At 35.6% G+C, this 25,914-nt stretch overlaps 1 protein-coding gene across 2 annotated transcripts in view; it reads right to left on the bottom strand.

Moving 5' to 3' along the window:
- Nucleotides 1-25,914, bottom strand: part of LOC128983345 (uncharacterized) — a 135,976-nt gene that overhangs the window by 89,017 nt on the left and 21,045 nt on the right. The window lies entirely within an intron of this gene.

Raw genomic sequence — 25,914 nt, 5'->3', positions numbered from 1 at the left:
TAAAGGGGTTGTGAGTGAGGGGGGTGAAAAGCAGAGTAACGGGGTTGTGAGTGAGGGGGGTGAAAAGCAGAGTAACAGGGTTGTGAGTGAGGGGGTGAAAAGCAGAGTAACGGGGTTGTGAGTGAGGGGGGGATAAGCAAAGTAATCAAATTGTAAATTTTATGGAAAGTCAGTGTACAAGTAGTCTTAAGGAGCATAGAAGAACACCTGCTTTGGCTTTAAACTTTGGTTTGGGGGGGGGAGGGCTTCTCAGGGAACTTAAGGCATAGAGATGTTCATTTAGGTGAGAACAATAAGCATAATTCAGTCATGGTAAAAAATAAAAAAATTAAAATTTTTCACCAAAACATTCAGAATTTGGTATCAAGAGTAAAGGGGTTATAGATAGTTCTAGATGAGATTAAACCTGACATTTTAGTCTTATCAGAACATAAGGGTCCGCGGAATTGGCTAACTCTGGAACTCGCTAACCCCATGTTAAACGCCCTATCTTCAAATTTGGTCGATGAGAGGAACTCGCTAACTTGTTCGGTTTCAGAATTGGCTAACTCCGAAACCCGCTAACCCGCTCTAGAGCCGGGTTAGCGAATTCCGCCCTCGTACGGAAGTCGCTAACTCGGTCCCTCGGCGGAACTCGCTAACTCCCAATCAGAAGCCTCGCGGGCCGTCCAATGGGAGCCAAGCACGAATATTTTCGGCCAGTGTTACCGAAAGTGTAGTACCTATATAGTATCGGTACCATAATGTCATATCCTACGGTTAATTAGGAGTAAGAGCAACGTAGTTGATCAAATAAATATATTGAGAAGTATGTTTAACATTATTCTCATGATTATTAGGGTGGAAAATGCATTATAGTCTTACCATAGACTAACCAACACAAGTAAACTTTATATCCCATTGTAAACTTTGAAGCTCGTTTTTTGCGTCTAGTTCATGTCCGGTGACACTGATCGCTAGTGTTGACAAAATTGTGTTTCTATTATTTCTATAGTTAACTTCATAATTTGCTCTTTACTGTTTGGTTATGTATTAGTTGTGATTAGAACGTTTTATTTGGTTAAACGAGGTTTTAAATGACTGGAAACAAGAAACAATTGTAAACAAAACACGACCTCTAAAGACAGTGCACCGGACAGAACTAACAATAAAACTGTTTTCAGCTGATCCATAAGGATTAGAAATCTATATCTATAAAATCCAATGTATGTTTGTTTGTATGTTTGTCCTTTATGGACTCCAAAACCGCTCGACAGATTGTAATGAAGATTTCAGGCATTATTAAGCATTATTCAAGGATGGTTTGTGTGAAGTTTGGTGCAGATCCGTCAAAAGGGCTCCGCCCCAGTGGCTCTGGAGTTTCCCATGTTAACCTTATGAGTACTCATATTCAAATGGAATTAAAGAATCTTAACAGCTGGTTCAACTAAACTATCTGATTCTGTGATGTTCAATAACATTAAAAAGTCAATAGGTTTACCAACAGGGTGCAGCACTATATTTTTTTAAGTTATGAGAATAGCTAATTTGCAACCAAAATGTGAGTGAGCGTAGCGAACGAACTTCAACCTGGAGGCGAGTTAGCGTAGCGAACGAGCTAACCTGAAGGCAAGTGAGCGCAGCGAACGAGCTTCAACCTAAAGATGAGTGAGCGTAGCGAACGAACTTCAACCAGGACGTGATTGAGCCATGCGAACGAGCTCATCTTGAAAATGAACGAGCATGTGACATAAAACCACAATAGGACAGGACGACGTCTGTCGGGCCAGCTAGTATACTAATATAAGGGAGTATGTTTTATATTTGGGCTTCTTACTTAAATAGTAGCTTTATAGTATGCAAAAAGATAAAAATGTACATTTGATTTGGATCTTTTTCATGTTATGAAATATCTATTTTCGTAGTTCGCCATTTGTTTCTTTTATTCGAATAAATACAATTTTTTGAACTTCTGCAAATAAATTATTGAGTTCGTATTTTATATACTGGGCTTGTAGCCTTGAATCATAAATCATGATAAAAATTACACGTTAAACGTCAGTCCAGAAATACATTGTAGTGGTAATGTATTTTTAAATAGAGCTATTGAATTTAAATACATATTTATCAATACCATATTATAAAGTTGTAGGCCCAATTTATTCATAGATTGCATTAAAAATTAGTCTATGCATAAATACAAGTTGTAAATTTCTTTTATCGTAGGCTATTAGTGTAGAACCCGGGTCATCCTCTTAATTTTGTTTAATTAATATTAATTTTACGTCTTTCAGTAGGCCTACTTTTTAAAAGTCTGGAGTTTTTCTCCAGGCTGGTTCTAAATCGACCCAGGCGTTCTTGTTTGTTACAATTCTTATGAATGGTGGCCATACCTAAAATTACTTGATCTTATCAAAAAACAAAGCTATTGTCTATTGAGTAGCTCAGTACCGGGGAACGGTGAACCGAGCAATGGCTTGGTATAGTTTATTTCGATTGTGAAACCAATGTAAAGGAAACCCAACTAAGAAAATCCGTCAATTCGTTGATTAAGAATCGTGAATCAAAATTACCCTGTCACGTTTTATTATATGAGTATTATATCTTCTATTGTTTACTAGTGGTGCTTGGGTGTACAATCTAAAAACTGTTTTGAAACATGTAACATTATTACTAAAAAATTCAACACATTTTAGAATTAGGCAACCATTTACTAGTAGGCCTACAATGCTTTGGCTTAAACTATTAGGCCTAGATAAAAGCTTAGTCTAATGTCATATTTTTACACGTAAGTTGGACGATTCAACGACGAACATTTAATTTTAAATCTATGAATTAGTTATGAAAGTTACGATGGTTGATGACTGATGGTTGATGTTTGATGACACTACGATTAAATTTGTTTTCCGTGTTTGAGAACTAGCGTGTGTTTTAGCTTAATTTCGTTAAGTTTTAATTATATAGTACCTTTTCAATATTTTTAAACTCTATTATTTTCTTATGGCATTTATATTTAAGATCGAAATCATAAACATTTAACTGGCCATTGTAGAGTTAAATAAAAAACACTTTTCATGATTTTTTAATAATTGTCTTTGAATTACTTTGGGCTAGTTATCTGTTAAAAGTGAAATTGATAACAAAAACAATTACATTTACTGTATCTTCATTGGCACTGATATTTTGAAATACGGTAATGTACGATTATTTTGTCGTGCAAGGTTGGCAACGCTCCATGCAGTGGGCGCGGCCGGGTTAGCGACTTCCAGAGTTAGCGAATTCCGCCGCGAGACAAAATCGAGTTAGCGGGTTCCTGAGTTAGCCAATTCCTGACTGAGACGGTTAGCCAGTTCCGACACACGACCGAGTTAGCGAGCTCCTGAGTTAGCCAATTCCTACGTCTCGAACATAACATGAAACCTGATGAGCTGAGCAGATTTAATTTAAACGGTTTTATGATAAATTCAGATTACTCTCGGGGAAAATTTAAAAGTGGAGGTGTTTTGATACTATCTAAACTTGGTTTAAAGTGGAAGCAGGTGAATTATGCTAATATTGAAATATTAAGGGAAGAAAAAGTGTTTGAGTTTTGTTGTTCAAAATATTTTTTGTAGGGGATGAAATTCTTTTGGTTGGTATATATAGATCACCTGCAAGTAGTGTTAATGAATTTTTAAGTCAATTGGGTATTCTATGTGACTATGTGTTATCAAAAAACAAAAAGGTGGTAATAGTAGGAGATTTTAATATAAATGTTTTAGTAAACAGCAAACAAAGCAAGGATTTTGATAATTTGTTAAAATCTCATGGTTTGAAATTTTTAGTAAATTTTCCAACAAGGGTCACAGCTAACTCAGTAACGGCTATTGATAACATTCTAACAAACATTCCAACCCATGACTTAAAGACCACAGGAGTCATAACTGAGCTTTCAGATCACGATGAACAAATCTTAGAAATAAATATTTTAGATAAATGTATAAAAAGAATTACATTTTTAAAAAATCCCGACAATTCTCAGAAGAAAATAAGCTCCAATTTTATAAAATGCTGGAAAAGGAAAACTGGAATGATGTTTATTTAGCACCAGTAACAGAAAAGTACAATATTTTTCACAAAATGTTAATTTACTATTTCAATTTATGTTTTGAAAATAAACTTGTCAAAATTTACAACACAAAGAAATTGTGGATGAATCCAGAAATTAAACAAGAAAAACAGGAAATTATAAAAATGAGTAGAATAGCTGGAAAAGTACAAAATAAATGTACTTTTTCGAAACTAAATAAAAGGAAAAAAATATTAAATAAAAAAATTACTGAGAGTAAAAAGAAGTTTTTTGATTTCCAAATTCATAATTCAAGTAACATTAACAAAACCACATGGAGAATAATTAATAATGAAGTTTCAAACAAAAAAAAACACTTACTCAGAGAATATTAGTCTTCGACTGAATGATGAACTAATTGAAAATCCTACTTATGTTGCAAACATGTTTAATAATTACTTTATAGATGTTGTAGTTTTAGTGTTAGGCAACCTTTAGATAAAAATGGAGGAACAACTAATAAAGTTAACGATGCAAATAAAGCAAAAGGGCTTTTTGAAAGTAGGATATTTAAGTGCACTCCTTCCTGTAGATGATAAGGAAATGGAAAGAATTATTGGTTCACTTAAGAATAAAATGTCTAGTGGTTATTATGATATACCAACTAAATAATTAAAATATGTAGGGAACCTTTTAGTAAAGCCACTTGTACATTTGGTGAATTCCTCTTTTGTGTCTGGCTTATTTCCACGTCAACTAAAAATTGCAAAGGCAATTCCTTTACATAAAAAAACGAGGTTACTGAAATATCTAACTATAGACCTGTTTCATTGCTCCCTGCTGTATCAAAAGTATATGAGAAAGCAATGTACATTAGATTGGTAGATTATCTTGAAGCAAATAAGTTATTTGATAATGCTCAACATGGTTTCAGAAATGGAAGATCAGTAATAACAGCAGCTACTGACTTCATTGAGTCCATCGTAGAATCAATTGAAAAAGGTGAAAATGTTCTAGGGATATACATGGATCTCTCTAAAGCATTTGATAGTGTTTGTCATTAAATTTTGCTAGAGGAACTGGAAAGTCTTGGAATAATGGGAGTCCCCTTAAAATGGTTTCAATCTTATTTGGATGGTCAGATGCAATTTGTTGAAATAAAATCAAACAAAAACAATTATTTAACTACATTTAACTCTCATAAACGTAGAATTAAGTGGGGGGTGCCACAGGGTTCAATTTTATGACCAATTTTGTTTTTATGTTATGTAAAAGAATTGCCTAAAAGTATTGTTTATCCTCAAAAGAGTAAGATTTGTTTATATGCAGATGATTCAAATTTAACAGTGGCGGGGAAAAGTAAAGATGAGTTGGAAATTTCGGCCTTTGTAGAATTGTATAATACACAACAATTTCTAAAAAATAATAATTTGAATCTTAATACAACAAAAACAAACTTTATGTCCTTTTCGACTAAACAAAGTAAACAGAAACTTGAACCCAATTTGATCATTGATTCAGAATCAATAGAACAACTTTCTGAAGCCAAACTTTTAGGTCTCTATGTAGATGAACATCTAAGTTGGAATAACAAGTTGAAAAATTATTAAAAAAGCTTAATTCTGGAGTGTACGCATTGAAAAGAATGTCTTATTTGTGCAATTTAGATGCACTCAAAAAAATATATTTTGCCCATATTCATTCTCACATAAACTATGGCATTGGACTATATGGGGCAACTACGATTAAAAATTTAAATAAAATTCTAATCATGCAAGAAAAAGCCATTAGAACTATGTTACACCTTAAAAAAGATGAATCAGTTAAATCTCACTTTAAAAATCTAAATATTTTAACAGTTTTTGCAGCGTATACTTTTGAAATAGCATGTATAGCTAAAAGAGACAGCCTAAGCCAGTTGTGCCACATAGTTACAATACAAGACATAAAAAGGATATTGTAACTTCAACCTATAAGCTGGAATTCTCAAAAAAGAAACCGACTTTTGCTGGATCACAAACTCTAAGGAAATTGCCTGCCTCTATAAAGGAGGAATCAAATTATAAATTATTTAAATCTAAATAAAAAAAAAAACACATTTAATAGGAAAGGCGCCTTATACAATGGAGGAACTCATTGAATAAATATTCATACTTCAAATGTATTTATATCTAAGCTAGTTTAGTACTTTATACTTGACACTATTTTTGTACCCATGTAAAATGTACATGTAAGGAAAATAAAGATGTTTTGATTTGATTTGTCTTTAATTTAAATGTTTTATTTTTGGATGCCACCTCTCCTTTCACTTTAGCCCATACTAACTCGATATGGTTACATTAGCAGTGATAAGATTTCATTGGCCAAAACATCTAGTTCATACTTTTTCCGTTGGGTTTTGTACGGAAGAACCCTCACAAGTAGTTCTGGTTTGAGCCCTGTACACACCGGAGCGATACTTTATCGCTGGAGTGGCGCGATACTATTCCTGGAATTTTATCTGCGATACTTGGGAGATAATATCGCAGCGGAAACAGGCGCTTCCACACCAGAGCGGGAAAGGGACGCGCGGGAAAGCCAGTAGAGGTTACTCAGAGGAGCTTAGGGTACGGTGGTTGTGAGACTCTCTAGTTGTAAACGTGGAATATGTGTTATCTGCCACCAGTGTCATTTGCCACCACTCTAGGATTTGTGTCATTTGCCACCACTTTATACCTGGCTGGGTGAGTCATCAGCCCCAACCCTTGTCCGTCGGTCATCACCCCTCGAGGCACCGGCCGATGGACCAGGAAATATCTATGATTGTGTGAATTGATCAAAGTGATATCACCCTCTCCTGCAACATTTTTATGTGTAAAAATTCTAACACTCTATATAGGAGTAAAGAAATACATGACGGAAACGCTCATTCTTATCTGTGGTTTTGTAGTGTTACGACATAGTCAGTGCTGTTCTAACCAATTTTTAGCCTACATTGTAGGCTACAGTAGCATAATTTAAAGTATCGACATTTTGTTTGATTTGCTCAATAGTTATAGTTGTTTTTCCACTTCATTTGTGGAATGGAAATAGCAACCACAATTCGCACAAAGCCACGAGCTTTTTATCAAGGATTCGCGTTCAACTTCAAGAGTAATAAAGCAGATGGAACAAAAGTTTGGCTTTGCTCCAAAAACAGATTAGTCATTAGTCAAAGTGTTAGTCTTTGAAATTACTCTTAAAAACTACTCAAGTTATCATCCGGACGGACACACACACACATACATAGTTTTTTGCATTAATAAAAATTTGAACAAATGGTGTTTTCAGCCTCTGGGGACATCAAAATGAAAAAGTAAATCGGTCCCGGGCCTAGGTCTTACCATGAGACCTACGGTAATAGCCACTTCCCCATAGATAAATTCGCTAAAAGAAAATTCAATTAAATAACAATATAAAAATATGCTGTTAATAACACATATTAGATATGCATGATTAGATTACGCATATTGGCAAACCAATTACTGTCATAAATTAAAAAAAAAAATACTAAAAAGATTATTTAAAAAGAAATTCAAAAATTTTATGTTTTCGAGATGAAAAACATAAACACATATAGCGACATAGGAAATTCGCTAAAAACGTTCATGATTATTTGCAACTCTACATGAATTAAGCTTTCCAACGACCCATCTTCTATATATACCCGACATGAAACTTTGTGAACAATAAGGCTTTTTTGTTTTAAGATTGAACCCCACATACTATATACCAAAATGTTCGTCTAGGTGTGTAGATGTGCAAACTGGCTTTAGATTTTCGAAATATATCTTTTTAAGGGCATGGGCTGCCCTCAAAGTTCCTTCCATAAGGATAACATTGTGATTGATTTGAATGTTATTATATTCTGAAACAGATGTCAATACATTAGTTTAAAATATCCCAGCTGTTTTGTTTGGTTTTGAAAATAATGTAAACAGTTTGCATGTCAGGACACGACGGGAGAAAATTTTCACATTTTATTTTCGTTTTAACATGCTAAGGACCCGACGACAACATTATTGCTGGTGGGACACTAGCCCTGGGTCGGACACGACGAGTCAACATACGGCAAGCAATGAAAAAAGGAGCCCAGACGAAGAGCTGGAACAGTTAGTGGCAACGTGTACTTACAAAATTAGATGGCATGAAAATTTCAGAAATGTGGTGCGCTTCATTTTAAAGAAGAACAAAGAGGACGAGACTAAGGATTTTCATCCTGCTGCCATAAAGGAAAAGTGAATCTATCACCATACCGAGAAAGCTATTATATCCAGAGCCTACTTAATGGAGCAAATCATTTGTGCAGGAACTACAAAGAGAACATTAAATCATACAACTCTGCGCTCGCAATGGTCAGCGCTCGAGCTAGAATTGAAGAACATAAGTGGTGGTTTCATGTACAAGGTGCACGACACAATTTATAACTCAATTGGCACTTTTCAACCGTCAGAAGGGGAGCATCCCACATATGGCCAAATTTATATCTACAACGTCAAAACCGCTGTTCAAGAAAGAATGCTAAACAAAGCTAATAGCTCTTGCAGCACTGAAATCATGCACATTTTGAGTCAACATTTGGTTGATATTAATCCATACGCGCAAGTTTTCAGCATGATGAACTCCGTCCTGCAAAATATTCCTACTGAACAGCAAAAAGAACTTAGAATACATATAGTCAGGGATCGAGCTCAGGACCAACGCCGATACAACGACGCAACTTCTAACGACGTTGCTATAATATCCTAATTTATTATTCGTGCGAATTCGCACGGGTTTAAGTACTGTAGTTAATTAATAAATCGGTCCAGAAGAACTCTAGATTTAGTTGTACAAAGATTTCCAAAGTTTAATTATATATGAGTAGATGCATATTGCACAAGTATGACTGTCTGTACATTGCTCATAATCATAAATTTTTAGGTTATTTTTATGTTTTATACATTAAAGAAGCCGAAACAAATCTCATCTCAATTTCTGTCTGTCTGTTACGGCCAAAGAGCCATTTTACGCGGCCTTCTCTTGAAAAACAAGAGTACCTATCAAGATCCAAATCATTATAATGTATTTACCGGATTTGCGAGAGTGTTTTTAGCCATTCAAATATGGCCTCACTACTTTGTAAATAAAATTACGGACGTTCAAAAATGCAATTTTGTGCGATTTTTGTCAAGTTTCTGTCCAATTTTTATCACATAATCATCTATGAAATAACGAACAGCTGTTCGGATCAAGATTATTTTTTCTAGCTGTCACTGATGTTTCCAAATGTTGTTTACAAATACCGCAACCATTTTCGATTACGTTTTGAAAGCAAATCCAAACCAAGTGAGATTAAAAACGTTTTTCCTTACATAACGGATTTAATTAATCGCGAGTGCAATAATTTGTAGGGTAACGTAAATTAAAATAGAGATTCTTTGTGTATAAAATTATTCTTGAGTTTTGATAACCGGGAAAAAGACCTTGAATCAGTGTTGTATATGGCTGGGAAACTTACATTTTTTTTTAAATAAGCGTTACTAATAGGAGCTTACAAAAAAGGTTTCAACTCATTGACGGCACTTAAATGACGGCTGTGTAAAGTGTAAGTGTAAAGTGACAACTGCAGTGGATTCTTGTAACAGAGGTTTACGGACTATGCTCAAATCGCTTTTCCAATTTATCTTCTCACAGCTATGTACTGCAATCGCTGGACCGTACAGCCAAAAGACCAATTGCCCATCTCTTGGATTCGCAGGACTAAACAATTATTCATAACCAAATTTCGTTGACGATCCTTGATAGCAGTACTTTTACGTAGAATACGTGGCCTACCTACTCTTAGGAAATAAATTTAAAACGTTCAAAAACCCAACATTGTGGGACTTTTCACATTTCCTACTAATGTTTATCAAGCATTTTTTATACCTAAAACTGTCATATAATGTATTTGTTTGTATATAATAGCCATAGTTAATAGCCAGCATATCTGAAAATATGCAAACCAACTGCTGTTCGTTACATAAGAAGGTTTCAACTGACTACTATATAAAGATTCCCGTGCGTAGAACGGGCACACAGCTAGTATAAACTAATAACCTACTAAATAAAACAACATTCAATCAACAAATTCATTCAATGATAGACGGGCTTGGTTGACATAAATGTTTTAGTTGATTATTTACTTTTGTCTGTTATTTTTAATTTTCACAATTCACAGTTGTAACTGGAGCTATAAACATGAAATGAACATAGAAATAAATAAACTGAAATCGTTTTAAATAGTTAAAATAGTTTAAAATACCTTATCACAGATATTCCTATACTGTTTAACTTGCGATTATGTGAGTAAAGACTCAAAATGTGTGTTTTCTTTTGCCGAACCAGATGGTAAAATTAATTTCCACAATTCACAGTTGTAACTGGAGTTATAAACATTTATTTAATATACAAAAAAATATAGGTACAACTACATAGTTGTGACACATAGGAACGGTCACGGCGGGAATTCCGGGGTGGGAATTCCAGGAACTGACCCTACTGGTGGCAAATTACACTGGTGGCAAACGACACTGGTGGCAGATAGTAGGACACCGTAAACGTGTTGTGCATAGTTAGTGTTTGTATACTGTACTGTGTGTAAACTTAATCCTATGACATCGTCTGATGAAGAAGAAGCTTTTCTGTTACTAGCCGTGCTAGAAGATGAAAGAGCAAGGAAAATTTGGGTACACGACATCAATAAAGAACGGCTGCAATTTGGCGAGTACCATACGCTCAGCCCCAGTTAAGAAAAGGTGAAAAAAGATTCTACATATATCTTAGAATGAATCAAGAATGTTTTGACGAGTTGTTGTGTTTGATTGCTGGCATTATCGAAAAGGAAAGTACCCACTACAGTGAAGCGATTAGTGCCGAAGAACGACCAATCACTTTAAGCAATCACTTTAATACTGGTAGATATATTTTTTAATGAATTTACGGATCAACTCAGTACCTACGATCTCTCTAGTCCGTCTAGTCTGACTAGCAAAACCTCTATAATGCTGTGCTTGTTGATAATACAATATTGTATGAACTATTAAAGTAGTAATTTGAATCAAACCAGTATTAAATAATTTTCTTTCAGAAATCACCCAACATTGGATTGACAGCGGCACTGGAAAAACTATTGTTAATTCAAATCAAATGTTTAAGAGTTTAAATAGTTAATAAATCTAAGATGTCTGAATGCTTGGGAATTCTATTATAAATTCTTCAGAAAAACATAGTTTAATAACAAATAATAAAGACGAACCCTATTCTAAATTTGTAGTTGCTAAAACGGGATTAAAAGTTCGGGGTTAAATGTTAAAAGTACATAAAAAGTTGACATGATTTGCTATAATACACTTTGTTCTTTTCTGTAAATGTATATAGATACATTTTTGGTCAAATCTCATACCTTTATAAATTCTATATAAAGTATCTTTAATTTTCATTTCATATATCATGTAGTTTTGAAATACTGTAGTTAGATACTTTTTTGTTATTAATGTTACTTAACCTGAAGGTACCAGCATCGTCGGTTTAAGATCTTGTCAAATAAAATCACAAGTCAAGAAGCACATAAATAAAATACTGTTTTCTTGCTTGAAAATTGCAGAGAACAGACGAAACTGAGTAGTTCATAGTTTGGCCACATTTGTATCGCCGCGATACAGCGCTGCAAACAGTGCATGCAGCGTTACCGCGATACTATCGCTACGGTATCGCATTCGTCTCGGTATCGCGTATCGCGGTTCGCTCTGGTGTGTGCGGCTCCATAAGCCGCCATGGTATCGCACGGACCACTGGTATCGCAAGAGAATTTCCAAGAAAAAGTATCTCGCCCGCTCCAGTATCGCACGGAGTATCGCTCTGGTGTGTGCAGGGCTTTGGTGTCACTTGTTGAGTATTGTATATTTTTTGCAGATAGCCAATTTTAAATATTTTCCTTTGTATAAGATGTATTTGGTATTTTTTCGGCGAGGACAGAGTGGTATGGTGCGTTGTCCATTACAACTATCAAACCCTCTTCCAAAATGTATAACAATTTAATGAACCATTCTTTAAATGAGTCAGCATTCATTTCATCGTTATAGTCATTTGAGGACGTTTTTGATTGAAATACCCACTTGCATTCATGCAAAAACCCATCTTTTGCTGAACCAACATGGCAAATTATTAGTCTCCTACCTTTGCCGAGAGGAACCTTTAATCCACCCGACTCAGTCGTATCCTGCCATATGTACTTTAGTGTAAGATTTTCGTTCACCCACGTTTTGTCAAGGTAATGGGTCTACTGTCACTGGATTCTTGGAGCTTGTGTATGGTTCTCAGAAATTTTACTCAAATTGGACTCAATTCATCTGGACTCGCACACAAGCTACAAGAATGATTTTTTAAATTATTGTTAAGGTATATTGTACGAAACAAACATATTTACTTGAAGGATGGTCTAACAATTCTTTGAAGCGCAATGGTTAAGATGAGGATTTTACCTGAAGCAAAGTGGCAGGCTTTCAGAGTCAAGATGTATGGAGTAAATTTGGTAATAATTGTAAAAGTAAATAAAAGCATGTCTTGTTATACAGATTTAATAAACTAAAATTGCTTTTGGCCTGGAATTTTTCATAAAGAAATTGCTAACATTTTTCAGACCAAATATTGTTTCACCTTAAACACAGCACAAAAGCGCATCACCAATGATAAAGAAAACACGTCTTACAACGTCTAAATTTCATAAATACAAGTCTGAATTTACTCATTTTAAGAAAAATAGCCTATAATGTAATTCAACTAAACTACTCTAGCCGAAAATGTCATTCGTATCTGAATTAGTAAAATGTATGCACCTCAACAATGAGGCCGCCGCAGCTGGGCATGCAGTAACGTCATCACTTGCAGTCGCAGTCCACTCTTTAACTCTAACCTCTTTAACTCTATACACCTTGATTCACAGTGGGCTAGTTTTGGGAAGTAGATTTGGCAACACCGCACGGTTCTCATTGGTTTATTCAAAACCATATGGTAAATACGCTCCTCCCTCAACTGCAAACTTTCGTGGTCCCGACTGTAGATGGTTGTTTTTAAAACTAAATGAAAAATTTATATTTATAAAACATTTAGGTGACTATTACTTGTTTATAATTGATTTTCCTTTATAATAATAGGAGTAAAATGACTACACAGTATGGTTTCTAAAGTCCATAGTGGAAGTGATGTTTATTTACAACAAATTAATAAACATAGCAATCACATGGCATATAATTAACACATGACAGCTGCTTCTAACTTAGTACCAAGAAGGCAATGAGGAACAAGATTATAAATAAATTCCAACACCCCTCCTTAATCTTGATCCTTCATTGGGGTAAGACCAAGGTCTGTCATGAAACAATCATGCTTGATGTTGCCAAGTGATTTTGTCAAAATGTCCGCTACCATCCTGGAAGTTGGAACGTAATTCAGCACAACTAGTTTTCTCTTGATTATGTCTCTGACAAATAACTGTTTACGAATGATATGTTTTGTCTTGTCATTCACGGTTCTCTTCTGCAAAATCTCCATTGCTGGCATGTTGTCACAATGCAAATTTACATGCTCAAGAAATATTCCCAGCTCTTCCAACAAGTGCTTCAGAAACATTGCTTCCTGAACCATTGCTACAAACTCTGACTCTGTTGAGGAATCAGTCATACATCTCTGTGTCATACTTCCCCAAGACACAGGTCCTTCACTCAGTTTAAAAACATATCCCGTACAACTTTTCCCATCAAAGTTGTTTCCATGATTGGCATCAAAAAACCATGTAGAGATTCTTCATCAGCTTGCTCCTCCACAGCATGCTTCCACAAATTCTTATTCGGATCTTCTATTGCCTCTTGATAACTACTTGGCTCTAGATCCTCACAGGTAACCATGTAGGTAACAAAATCAGGAAACATTTTAGGTTTTCTTACTCTTAGAGGGTACCTACTCCCAACATTAATTTCAACACCTTCCTCATCATTTCCCGAATCCCCTTCAGTGGATCCTCCAGTTCCAACATCGTCATCATCTTGCTCAATGTTGATATTATCAAGAATGAAGCTCTCCTCTTCTGCCTCAGGATTCCTGCAGGGTTCATCGAGTTTGGCGGTCTGGATGCTTACTATGGTCTTGACTGGTTGTATAGTTTCATCACCATTATTTTCTTCACGCCCATTATAAAATAAGTTTTCAAAAAACTTTACATCTCTAGAATAAATCAATCTACGGGGAGACTTAGGATCGACCAATTTGTAACCTTTGACATCCTCACTGTAACCTACAAAAATATGAGGAACACTCTTATAGTCCAATTTGGTCCTTCTCTCCTTAGGCACATGCACATAGCCTATGCACCCAAAAACTCTAAAGTGACTGAGGTCCACTTTCGATCCAGTCCATTTCTCCTGTGGCGTGACTCCAAAAACAGCTTTTGTAGGACTTCGGTTCTTAAGATAAATAGCTGCCTCCACAGCATACTGCCAGTAACCCTTGCTCAAATTTGAGTCACTTAGCATGCTTCTAGCCTTTTCAATAATAGTTCTATTTGCACGCTCTGCTACCCCATTCTGCTCAGGACTATATCGAGTAGTGACCTGGTGCCTTATTCCAAATCTATTACACACTCCTTCTAGTCTCTCATTCATGTACTCCCCGCCTTCATCTGACCTAACAGTTTTTATAGTCTGGTTGGTCTGATTTTCAACTAAAGTCTTAAACTTGAGAAAACAATCAACTACTTCGTCCTTTGATTTCACGAAATAACCAAAGGTCATTCTGGTGAAGTCATCAACAAATATTAGCATGAAGCGATTACCTTGAAGAGACTGAACATTCATAGGCCCACAGACATCAGTATGGATTAACTCTAGTTTTGTCTCAGCTCTCTTACTTGGAGTGGTTGGGAAAGATTCTCTGGAGTGTTTCCCCTCCACACAGGGAATGCACGATTCTGGCCTCTGACTAGGAAAATCAACACCCAAAGCCATCCCCTTTTTCAAAATACCCATGCTAACATGATTCAAGTGACCCAACCTTCTGTGCCATAAATTGTGAAGGTCCACACTAACTGACTGGTCAACTTGAGTAGACATAGCTAAATTTCCATCATTTGGATCAATGTTGAATTTACTCTCTGTATCTAACCGATACAGTCCGTTTACATTTGTTCCAGTTCCACAAATTTCACCTCTTACTGAAAACCCATCTTTTATGTAAATATTACACCCTTTGTCATCAAAAACTAAAACTTGCCCTTGACTAGCTATTTTGCTCACAGATAGCAAATTTGTAGATAAATCTGGTACATACGTCACATTCGATATCACTCTCTCACCAAAGTTTTTAAGGTTCACAGAAACTTTCCCAGAACCCGCAGAGTAAATTTTGGTATTATTAGCGACAGTGACCTCTTTAACTCCCTCATTCGAGTTGAATGTTTGAAAACTGTCTTTACTTTTAGAAAGATTGTCAGAACAACACGAGTCTAAGTAGGCTACCAGCTTTCAGGTTCTACCTTTACAGTCAGAGCAGTTATCCAACTCACATTTTTATTTTTGTTTTCACCATCTGACTTACCAATTTTGGAAAATGACCCTATCTTTGAGCTATTACGAATATTAGCTTGATTATTTTCAGGACAATCCCTTATCATATGGCCTGTCTTTCTACATTTGTAACAAGTAGGAATAAAAGGCTTCCTCATCTTTGAGCTTTTATTAGAATTAGCTTGATTAGTATTTGATTTTGATAAAAAAGGCTTCCCAGTACTGCTTTTAAAAGTTGAAAATACTACAGAGGACTCAGTGGTATCTTTTTCAGCCATGCTATTTAATTTTTCTAGTACTTTACTATATTCTACTTTATCTGTACTCTCGACTGCCATCCTAAATGCCCTATAAGACTCAGGCAAACCTCTTAGAAGTAAACACGCCTTCATTTCATCATCCACGGGTTTCTCTATGTCAGCGAGTTGAGCATTGATGTCAAGAAATTTAGAAATATACTCACTCATGCTGTTGCATACTTCCAACTTCAAATCTAAAAGCTGGTCCAGCAGGAATATTCTCCTGTTTGTGCTCTTGACTTCATACTGCTTTGCTAAAATGTCCCAAGCTTCCTTCGCTGATGTGGCCATCCTGATATGTAGTTTTGGAGCTGCCTCCAGGTGCATAGCAATCTTGGCGAGTGCCCTCTCATCTTTGTCTGGATCCACAGTTAGCGGTGTCGTCTCAGTAGTAGTCATTCGTGGTTCAATGCAATTCCACAATCCCTCATACTTTAGAGCCATCTTCATGTCAAATTTCCAACTGGCATAGTTGGCTGACCCTTTCAACTTAGAAATTCCAGGGGCTGATGTGGAGTATATAACTTTAACTTTGTCTCCCATCATAGTAATTAATAAGTGTTCATCCAATGAAATTTACTATAATATTTCTTAAACACTTCTCTTCAAAAATTAAACTGTTCAAAATAGGCCACAGAGAACATGTTACAGTAAAAGTGAAACTGGGCCCATAACCACTTGTTTATGATTGATTTTCCTTTATAATAATAGGAGTAAAATGACTACACAGTATGGTTTCTAAAGTCCATAGTGGAAGTGATGTTTATTTACAACAAATTAATAAACATAGCAATCACATGGCATATAATTAACACATGACAGCTGCTTCTAACTTAGTACCAAGAAGGCAATGAGGAACAAGATTATAAATAAATTCCAACACTATTGACACTGTTATTTGTTTTCATTCAATTTACAAACTAAATTTCAATTATACTACCATTTTTTGTCCAGGTAGCCCATACTTATATTTTCTTCTATTATTTACTTAAGATACTAAAAATACTTGAAGTCTAGGTACTCTTTGTATGCTTTGTAAAATTTAAAGCCTTGTTGAACTGTATTTCATGAGTGGTTTCGATTGAGTATCCTGATGGTAAAATACTAAATTTCACATAACTTGCACTTCACAATACCGTAACTTTTTTCACAATTAGAGAAAAGGTGTTGATATGTTTTTCTACTTCACTGCTTTAATTTTACTATGGAAAATATCACAAAACTAAGCTGTACGCAATTATCTTTTGCTTCTAAAGTCAATTCGGCGTGTAAATTAATGTAAATACAATGAATTAAGGAACAAGTAAAAATAAGAACTGGTATGTATGATATTGTTGATTTCTTATCATACTTTTTTCATTACTTATTATTCTTATTAAGTATTGTAATTTGTGTAGTAAAATTGATAAAATTTGTACCCTGATTTACGATAATAGGGGATGGCTTTCTTACAAAATGTAATACAAGTTTTCCGTCATTTTATTTTTTCTTACTGTGATATTTAAATAATAAGCTGCAGGTAATGATTCCTGACAAAAGTTCAGTAGTTAGGATACATCATACGCCTATCTATTTTATGTGAAATCATTGTAAACCGTTTTTTTTTTTTTTTTTTTTTTTTTTTTTAATACAGTACCTTATGTTGTCCAATTCCTTTATTTTACCCATCAACTTATAATATGTAAGTTTTTTCAACTAAGTAAACTTTTAAGTAAGCGTAATATTTGAAAAATAAATCGTATGTTACAGTATTTTCATACATGCATTAGCGCCTCATATAATTTTTACTAGGAAGCCTTATAAGTTAGTCTAGCTTGAAAGAAAGATATTTTTTTTAAAAAAGAGGTCCAATGAACATTTTTTCCTGAAATCAAAGGTGGATGTGTGAACTACCAATTTTATACACCAAATTTAAAAATCTATATTTTCTCTTCAGTGTCCTCTCCGTTGCAAAGCACGGGTACAACAGTTAGTGTTAACACCCTTTATGTTCTAATATCTGTACAGTATTTAATATGTTTGAATAACCAGCTGCATGGCCCCCACATTTAATTGTGGGCCCTGTTACCAGGATCTGGCTTGGGCCACCCTACCAACCTAGAGGAATACCCCCCAGTCTAGAGGGGGGGGTCGGGGGGTCCTCCCCTGGGAAAATTTTAAAAATGTCATCTATTTTAGTGAGTTTTTAAGGCAATCTAGGTATTAAATTTTTGAGTGGTAAATGGCACTTTTGCAGCCTTTTTTAAGGAAGAAAAGAGTTCTTCAATGAGTTTTATAAGACTTAAAATTACAGGAATTCAGCAATTAAAACTATTATATCAATACACAAAAGCTCCATGCCTATTAATATTTTGTCTTTTTTATTTCCCTGTAAAAGGGTTTTGCTATCTTAACTGCTATAATTGTACTTTGTAATATGGAGTAGGAAAAAACTTACGTAAATCGAGTTTAACAGCTTACACCAATAAAATCATATTTTATTTAGTGACAATTTTCATCAAGAATTTTAACAATACTTCATTTTGTGGGAGTGGATGCCTGAGCTCCCGAACTTGCGCGAGTAGTCACGGAGAAAAACGAATGTGCACGAGTAACGCCGAGAATGACCGATGCTGTCGATGCCAATGCTAGCCAATCCATGCTTAAGTACAGTATTATACCGAGCGAATTGGGAAGAAAACTTAAAACAAGAAAAGTTTGGTAGCATTATGGAACAGTTGCAACCTAACCTCACTGAGTGCTTAGGTCTAGGAACTGGCAATGTTTACTCTACTACTGTATCTAAGCCTAATGACTCAACCATTAATGATGTTTGTCAAGTTAAGGCTAATACCAGTAACTTAAACTCTCATAGTACTATGACTCATGCTGCACCCAACTCAAATACTCATAGGCCTAGGCCTACCCCAGACAACGAGAACATTGAACACTCCGCATTGGGTTATGCAGATGTTGTAAAGCGGAATAGGACTGCTGGTAAACCTAAGCCTTTACTTCTTGACAATCGTGCAAGGCCTAAACGACAAGACAATGTTATCATTGGTACCAAGGACTCCAGTGCTGCTTCTAGCCTTAAAGTGGTTACAAAAAAATCTTGGATTTTCATCTCTAGATTATCACCTGATAAGTTACAACCTGCCAATCAATGAAAGACTATCTTAAGGAGAATGGTGTTTCAAATGTGGAATGTGACGAACTGAAAACCCGGTACACATCTTACCGCTCGTTTAAAATAGGCCTATCCAGTGTAGATCAGCAGAAAGTGCTCTCAAGTGAATTTTGGCCTGAAGGAGTACTAATTGCTAGGTCCGTGAAGTTGGCGTACCCATATTAGCGTATCCACTTTTGATCATACCAATCGTTAGTTCATCGTTAGTTCTCGATAGTTCCAAAATTTTTTCGTTAGTTCTCAAAAAATAAAAAAGTTATAGCCGATAATAAGTGGGTACGCTAACTTCACACTTCCGGGTTCTAGCGCGCGCCGTTTTCTGATGAGAAATGTTTACATCTATATATCAATCGTTAGTTCTTCGTTAGTTCTCGATAGTTCCCAAATATTTTCGTTAGTTCTCAAAAATTAAAAAAGTTACGAGGCATACAAAGTGGGTACGCTAACTTCACAATTGTACAATTTCCAGCGGGCACAGTTTTTTTTACTGCCTATATCTATATACCAATCGTTAGTTCTTCGTTAGTTCTCAATAGTTCTCCAATATTAACGTTAGTTCTCAAAAAATAAAAAAGTTACGAGGCATACAAAGTGGGTACGCTAACTTCACAACTATACAATTTCCAGTGGGCACCATTTTCTGACAATAAATGCTTATATCTATATACCAATCGTTAGTTCTTCGTTAGTTCTCGATAGTTCTCCAATATTTACGTTAGTTCTCAAAAAATAAAAAAGTTACGAGGCATACAAAGTGGGTACGCCAACTTCACAATTATAGATTTTCCAGCGGGCACAGTTTTCTGGATAAAAATGCTTATATCTATATACCAATCGTTAGTTCTTCGTTAGTTCTCGATAGTTCTCCAATATTTACGTTAGTTCTCAAAAAATAAAAAAGTTACGAGGCATACAAAGTGGGTAGCTAACTTCACAACTATACAATTTCCAGCGGGCACTGTTTTCTGACTATAAATGCTTATATCTATATACCAATCGTTAGTTCTTCGTTAGTTCTCGATAGTTCTCCAATATTTACGTTAGTTCTCAAAAAATAAAAAAGTTACGAGGCATACAAAGTGGGTACGCCAACTTCACAATTATACAAGTTTCAATCAACTACTGAAGACCAATTAAGTACGTTAAATTTAATATTACATACACTTTTAAACTTAACATTTGTTGTACATTTCCTGCTTTCCTTTAGGACTACTTAATATTATATCAAATCATCAATCAAGTTACCATATGTAAATCTAAAAGTATTTTAAAATGTTTATTATATGGATAGTTTGTTATGAAATTAGATATTGAAACTCCTATATTAGGCCCATGGCCCCCACATTTAATTGTGGGCCCTGTTACCAGAATCTGGCTCGGGCCCCCTACCAACCAGGGGGTCGGGGGGGGGGTATGGAATACCCCCCAGCGCAGAGGGGTGGTCCGGGGGTTCTCCCCCGGGAAAATTTTGAAAATGTCATGTATTTTAGTGAGTTTTTAAGGCAATCTAGGTATTAAATTTGTGAGTGGTAAATGGCACTTTTACAGCCTTTTTTAAGGAAGAAAAGAGTTCTTCAATGAGTTTTATAAGCTTAAAATTACAGGAATTCAGCAATTAAAACTATTACAGTATATCAATACACAAAAGCTCCATGCCTATTAATATTTTGTCCTTTTTATTTCCCTGTAAAAGGGTTTGGCTATCTTAACTGCTATAATTGTACTTTGTAATATGGAGTAGGAAAAAAACTTACGTAAATCGAGTTTAACAGCTTACACCAATGAAATCATATTTTATTCAGTGACAATTTTCATCAAGAATTTTAACAATACTACATTTTTTGGGAGTGGATGCCTGAGCTGCCGAACTTGCGCGAAAAACGAATGTGCACGAGTAATGCCGAGAATGACCGATGCTGTCGATGCCGATGCTATCCAATCCATGCTTTAGTACAGTATTATACCGAGCGAATTGGGAAGAAAACTTAGGTCAAAATTATTAGGCCTACAATCTTTCATATTTTTAAAACTCCAAAAGTAAAGAATGTTTAAGTTTGTGTCAAATAACCTAGATTGCAATTATTAATTGAAATATTCCATACATAAAAGTGCAACCGGAACCAAATTTTGATATAACGGGACAAATAAGAGTCCCGAGAGGATTTGTCGGGACGGACCAGTCCCCCTAAAACGGGACGTCTGGTCACCTTAGCTATGGTACATAGTACATGTCAATTTTTCAATGCTTTACAAATTTTATTTTAACTTATAACTATAATGATTCATTCTTGAAACTATCAGTTCAATTATAAAACCAAACTTTGTTTATTATGGGGGGAATGAGGTAGGAGTGGCTAGGCGTCTGGCGGGAGGAAAGGGGTAGAGGGAGTTTGTGGAGCCGGCCACTATGGGGGCCCGAGATGGCTGTTCTGCTGTTGTATAGTACATACGCACCTACGCACCTATAGTATTTAAATACTAGTATATACTAGTACAATACTAGTATATAAACTTCCTTAGAATCAAGAATTAATACATCTTTAATTATTTAACTTTGTTTTTTGTAATATATATATATATATATATTATTTTTTATCTTCAATTTATGATCTGCTGTAAAGTGATCTTCAATGGGGAAAAAAGAAAAAAAATGGGTAGGACCGGGCCCCCTGAGGGTCCGGGCCCTGTGACCAGAGTTGCACCAGCACCACCCTTGTGGGGGCCATGATCTATACACACTGACTACAATGATATTGCATTCGAGTTTGATGGCAGCAACTTCCAAATGTTGAGTTGAGCAAAAACGAGCAACATCCATAACCTTATATTTTAGTCCATTTTTTACATAGATAGCTGATCCACCATGCACCATATCGTCCCGCGCATAGTATGTGGCCAAATGATAATCTTTTAGTCTATAAAAGCCTATCTCTTCAGTGTTAAGCCAATGTTCGGATATGCATAGGATATCATTTTTAATATCGCTTAGGACTACATCTAATTCCAGGGTTTTGTCCCTTATAGCATGGCCCCCACATTTAATTGTGGGCCCTGTTACCAGAATCTGGCTCGGGCCCCCTACCAACCAGGGGGTCGGGGGGGGGGTATGGAATACCCCCCAGCGCAGAGGGGTGGTCCGGGGGTTCTCCCCCGGGAAAATTTTGAAAATGTCATGTATTTTAGTGAGTTTTTAAGGCAATCTAGGTATTAAATTTGTGAGTGGTAAATGGCACTTTTACAGCCTTTTTTAAGGAAGAAAAGAGTTCTTCAATGAGTTTTATAAGCTTAAAATTACAGGAATTCAGCAATTAAAACTATTACAGTATATCAATATACAAAAGCTCCATGCCTATTAATATTTTGTCCTTTTTATTTCCCTGTAAAAGGGTTTGGCTATCTTAACTGCTATAATTGTACTTTGTAATATGGAGTAGGAAAAAAACTTACGTAAATCGAGTTTAACAGCTTACACCAATGAAATCATATTTTATTCAGTGACAATTTTCATCAAGAATTTTAACAATACTACATTTTTTGGGAGTGGATGCCTGAGCTGCCGAACTTGCGCGAAAAACGAATGTGCACGAGTAATGCCGAGAATGACCGATGCTGTCGATGCCGATGCTATCCAATCCATGCTTTAGTACAGTATTATACCGAGCGAATTGGGAAGAAAACTTAGGTCAAAATTATTAGGCCTACAATCTTTCATATTTTTAAAACTCCAAAAGTAAAGAATGTTTAAGTTTGTGTCAAATAACCTAGATTGCAATTATTAATTGAAATATTCCATACATAAAAGTGCAACCGGAACCAAATTTTGATATAACGGGACAAATAAGAGTCCCGAGAGGATTTGTCGGGACGGACCAGTCCCCCTAAAACGGGACGTCTGGTCACCTTAGCTATGGTACATAGTACATGTCAATTTTTCAATGCTTTACAAATTTTATTTTAACTTATAACTATAATGATTCATTCTTGAAACTATCAGTTCAATTATAAAACCAAACTTTGTTTATTATGGGGGGAATGAGGTAGGAGTGGCTAGGCGTCTGGCGGGAGGAAAGGGGTAGAGGGAGTTTGTGGAGCCGGCCACTATGGGGGCCCGAGATGGCTGTTCTGCTGTTGTATAGTACATACGCACCTACGCACCTATAGTATTTAAATACTAGTATATACTAGTACAATACTAGTATATAAACTTCCTTAGAATCAAGAATTAATACATCTTTAATTATTTAACTTTGTTTTTTGTAATATATATATATATATATTATTTTTTATCTTCAATTTATGATCTGCTGTAAAGTGATCTTCAATGGGGAAAAAAGAAAAAAAATGGGTAGGACCGGGCCCCCTGAGGGTCCGGGCCCTGTGACCAGAGTTGCACCAGCACCACCCTTGTGGGGGCCATGATTAGGCCTACTAGATTAGAGTGATTTTCAACTTTTCCTAAGCCGTGTCAAACGCCATTCCAAGTTCTTCCGTCAACAAAATAAGCTGTCTCCAGACATGCGCCACTCCCAAAACACGACATATTTCCCGTTCAACGATCTAGCTGTCTTGCTATTCGCCGATTAACGAGTAAAACGTCTGCACACATGTGTTCATTTCCTAACAACTGTTCGTTTTGGGAATGGCAAAAATATTCGTTCACTTTGATGTGTGCAAAAATACCGGCAATGAACGGAAAACACGAGCACGAGCATTTGCTGTCTTACTACTTGCGAGCGTAGGTACAGTCTGGAGCCGGCTATAGGCATGGAACTTGAATAAAACCCCTTTTTGCAAATCATTAAACTAAATTTTAATTAAATATTTTATTATAACTAATTTATCATAAGATAAAAATATTTATTTCGGTGTATATTAATAATCTAACACATTTAATTTTAAACGTATTTCTAAACTGTTTAAGAACGATGCTGTGAATGTTTGAAAGAATGATTGAGTGTACAATTTTGAGAACTATCCAGAGCTAACGAAGAACTAAAGATTGGTATATAGATATAGGCATTTATAGTCAGAAAACTATGTCCACTGGAAATTCTATAGTTGTTAAGTTAGAGTGTCCACTTTGTATTCCTTATAACTTTTTTTATTTTTGAGAACTAACGTAAATATTGGAGAACTATCGAGAACTAACGAACAACTAATGATTGGTATATAGATATAGGCATTTATAGTAAAAAAACTGTGCCCGCTGGAAATTGTACAGTTGTGAAGTTAGCGTACCCACTTTGTATGCCTCGTAACTTTTTTATTTTTTGAGAACTAACGTAAATATTGGAGAACTATCGAGAACTAACGAAGAACTAACGAATGGTATATAGATATAAGCATTTTTATCCAGAAAACTGTGCCCGCTGGAAAATCTATAATTGTGAAGTTGGCGTACCCACTTTGTATGCCTCGTAACTTTTTTATTTTTTTAGAACTAACGTAAATTTTGGAGAACTATCGAGAACTAACGAGAACTAACGAAGAACTAACGATTGGTATATAGATATAAGCATTTATAGTCAGAAAACGGTGCCCGCTGGAAATTGTATAGTTGTGAAGTTAGCGTACCCACTTTGTATGCCTCGTAACTTTTTTATTTTTTGAGAACTAACGTTAATATTGGAGAACTATCGAGAACTAACGAAGAACTAACGATTGGTATATAGATATAGGCTTTTATATTAAAAAAACTGTGCCCGCTGGAAATTGTACAATTGTGAAGTTAGCGTACCCACTTTGTATGACTCGTAACTTTTTTATTTTTTGAGAACTAACGAAAATATTTCGGAACTATCGAGAACTAACGAAGAACTAACGATTGATATATAGATGTAAACATTTCTCATCAGAAAACGGCGCGCGCTAGAACCCGGAAGTGTGAAGTTAGCGTACCCACTTATTATCGGCTATAACTTTTTTATTTTTTGAGAACTAACGAAAAAATTTGGGAACTATCGAGAACTAACGATGAACTAACGATTGGTATGATCAAAAGTGGATACGCTAATATGGGTACGCCAACTTCACGGACCTCTAATTGCTGACTTTGTGCATCGTAAAAATAAACACTATGGACAGTCTAAAAGTGAAAGTCTTGAAGAGTCTGTTTTTTTAGGGTTTCCGAGCCCAGCAAAGTGAGTAACCTAGTCAACCGTACCAGTATTATTAGTTCTGAAACTGTTTTATCGTTAATGTTTTTGAATATTCAGTCTATAAGGCATGGCCCCCACAAGGGTGGTGCTGGTGCAACTCTGGTCACAGGGCCCGGACCCTCAGGGGGCCCGGTCCTACCCATTTTTTTTCTTTTTTCCCCATTGAAGATCACTTTACAGCAGATCATAAATTGAAGATAAAAAATAATATATATATATATATATTACAAAAAACAAAGTTAAATAATTAAAGATGTATTAATTCTTGATTCTAAGGAAGTTTATATACTAGTATTGTACTAGTATATACTAGTATTTAAATACTATAGGTGCGTAGGTGCGTATGTACTATACAACAGCAGAACAGCCATCTCGGGCCCCCATAGTGGCCGGCTCCACAAACTCCCTCTACCCCTTTCCTCCCGCCAGACGCCTAGCCACTCCTACCTCATTCCCCCCATAATAAACAAAGTTTGGTTTTATAATTGAACTGATAGTTTCAAGAATGAATCATTATAGTTATAAGTTAAAATAAAATTTGTAAAGCATTGAAAAATTGACATGTACTATGTACCATAGCTAAGGTGACCAGACGTCCCGTTTTAGGGGGACTGGTCCGTCCCGACAAATCCTCTCGGGACTCTTATTTGTCCCGTTATATCAA

The sequence above is a fragment of the Macrosteles quadrilineatus genome, unplaced genomic scaffold, assembly GCF_028750875.1.
Source record: "Macrosteles quadrilineatus isolate MER2022 unplaced genomic scaffold, UCM_ALF_1.0 Scaffold_1__1_contigs__length_201487025, whole genome shotgun sequence".
Lineage (NCBI taxonomy): Eukaryota > Metazoa > Arthropoda > Insecta > Hemiptera > Cicadellidae > Macrosteles > Macrosteles quadrilineatus.
This window is presented reverse-complemented; position numbering and strand designations above follow the sequence as displayed.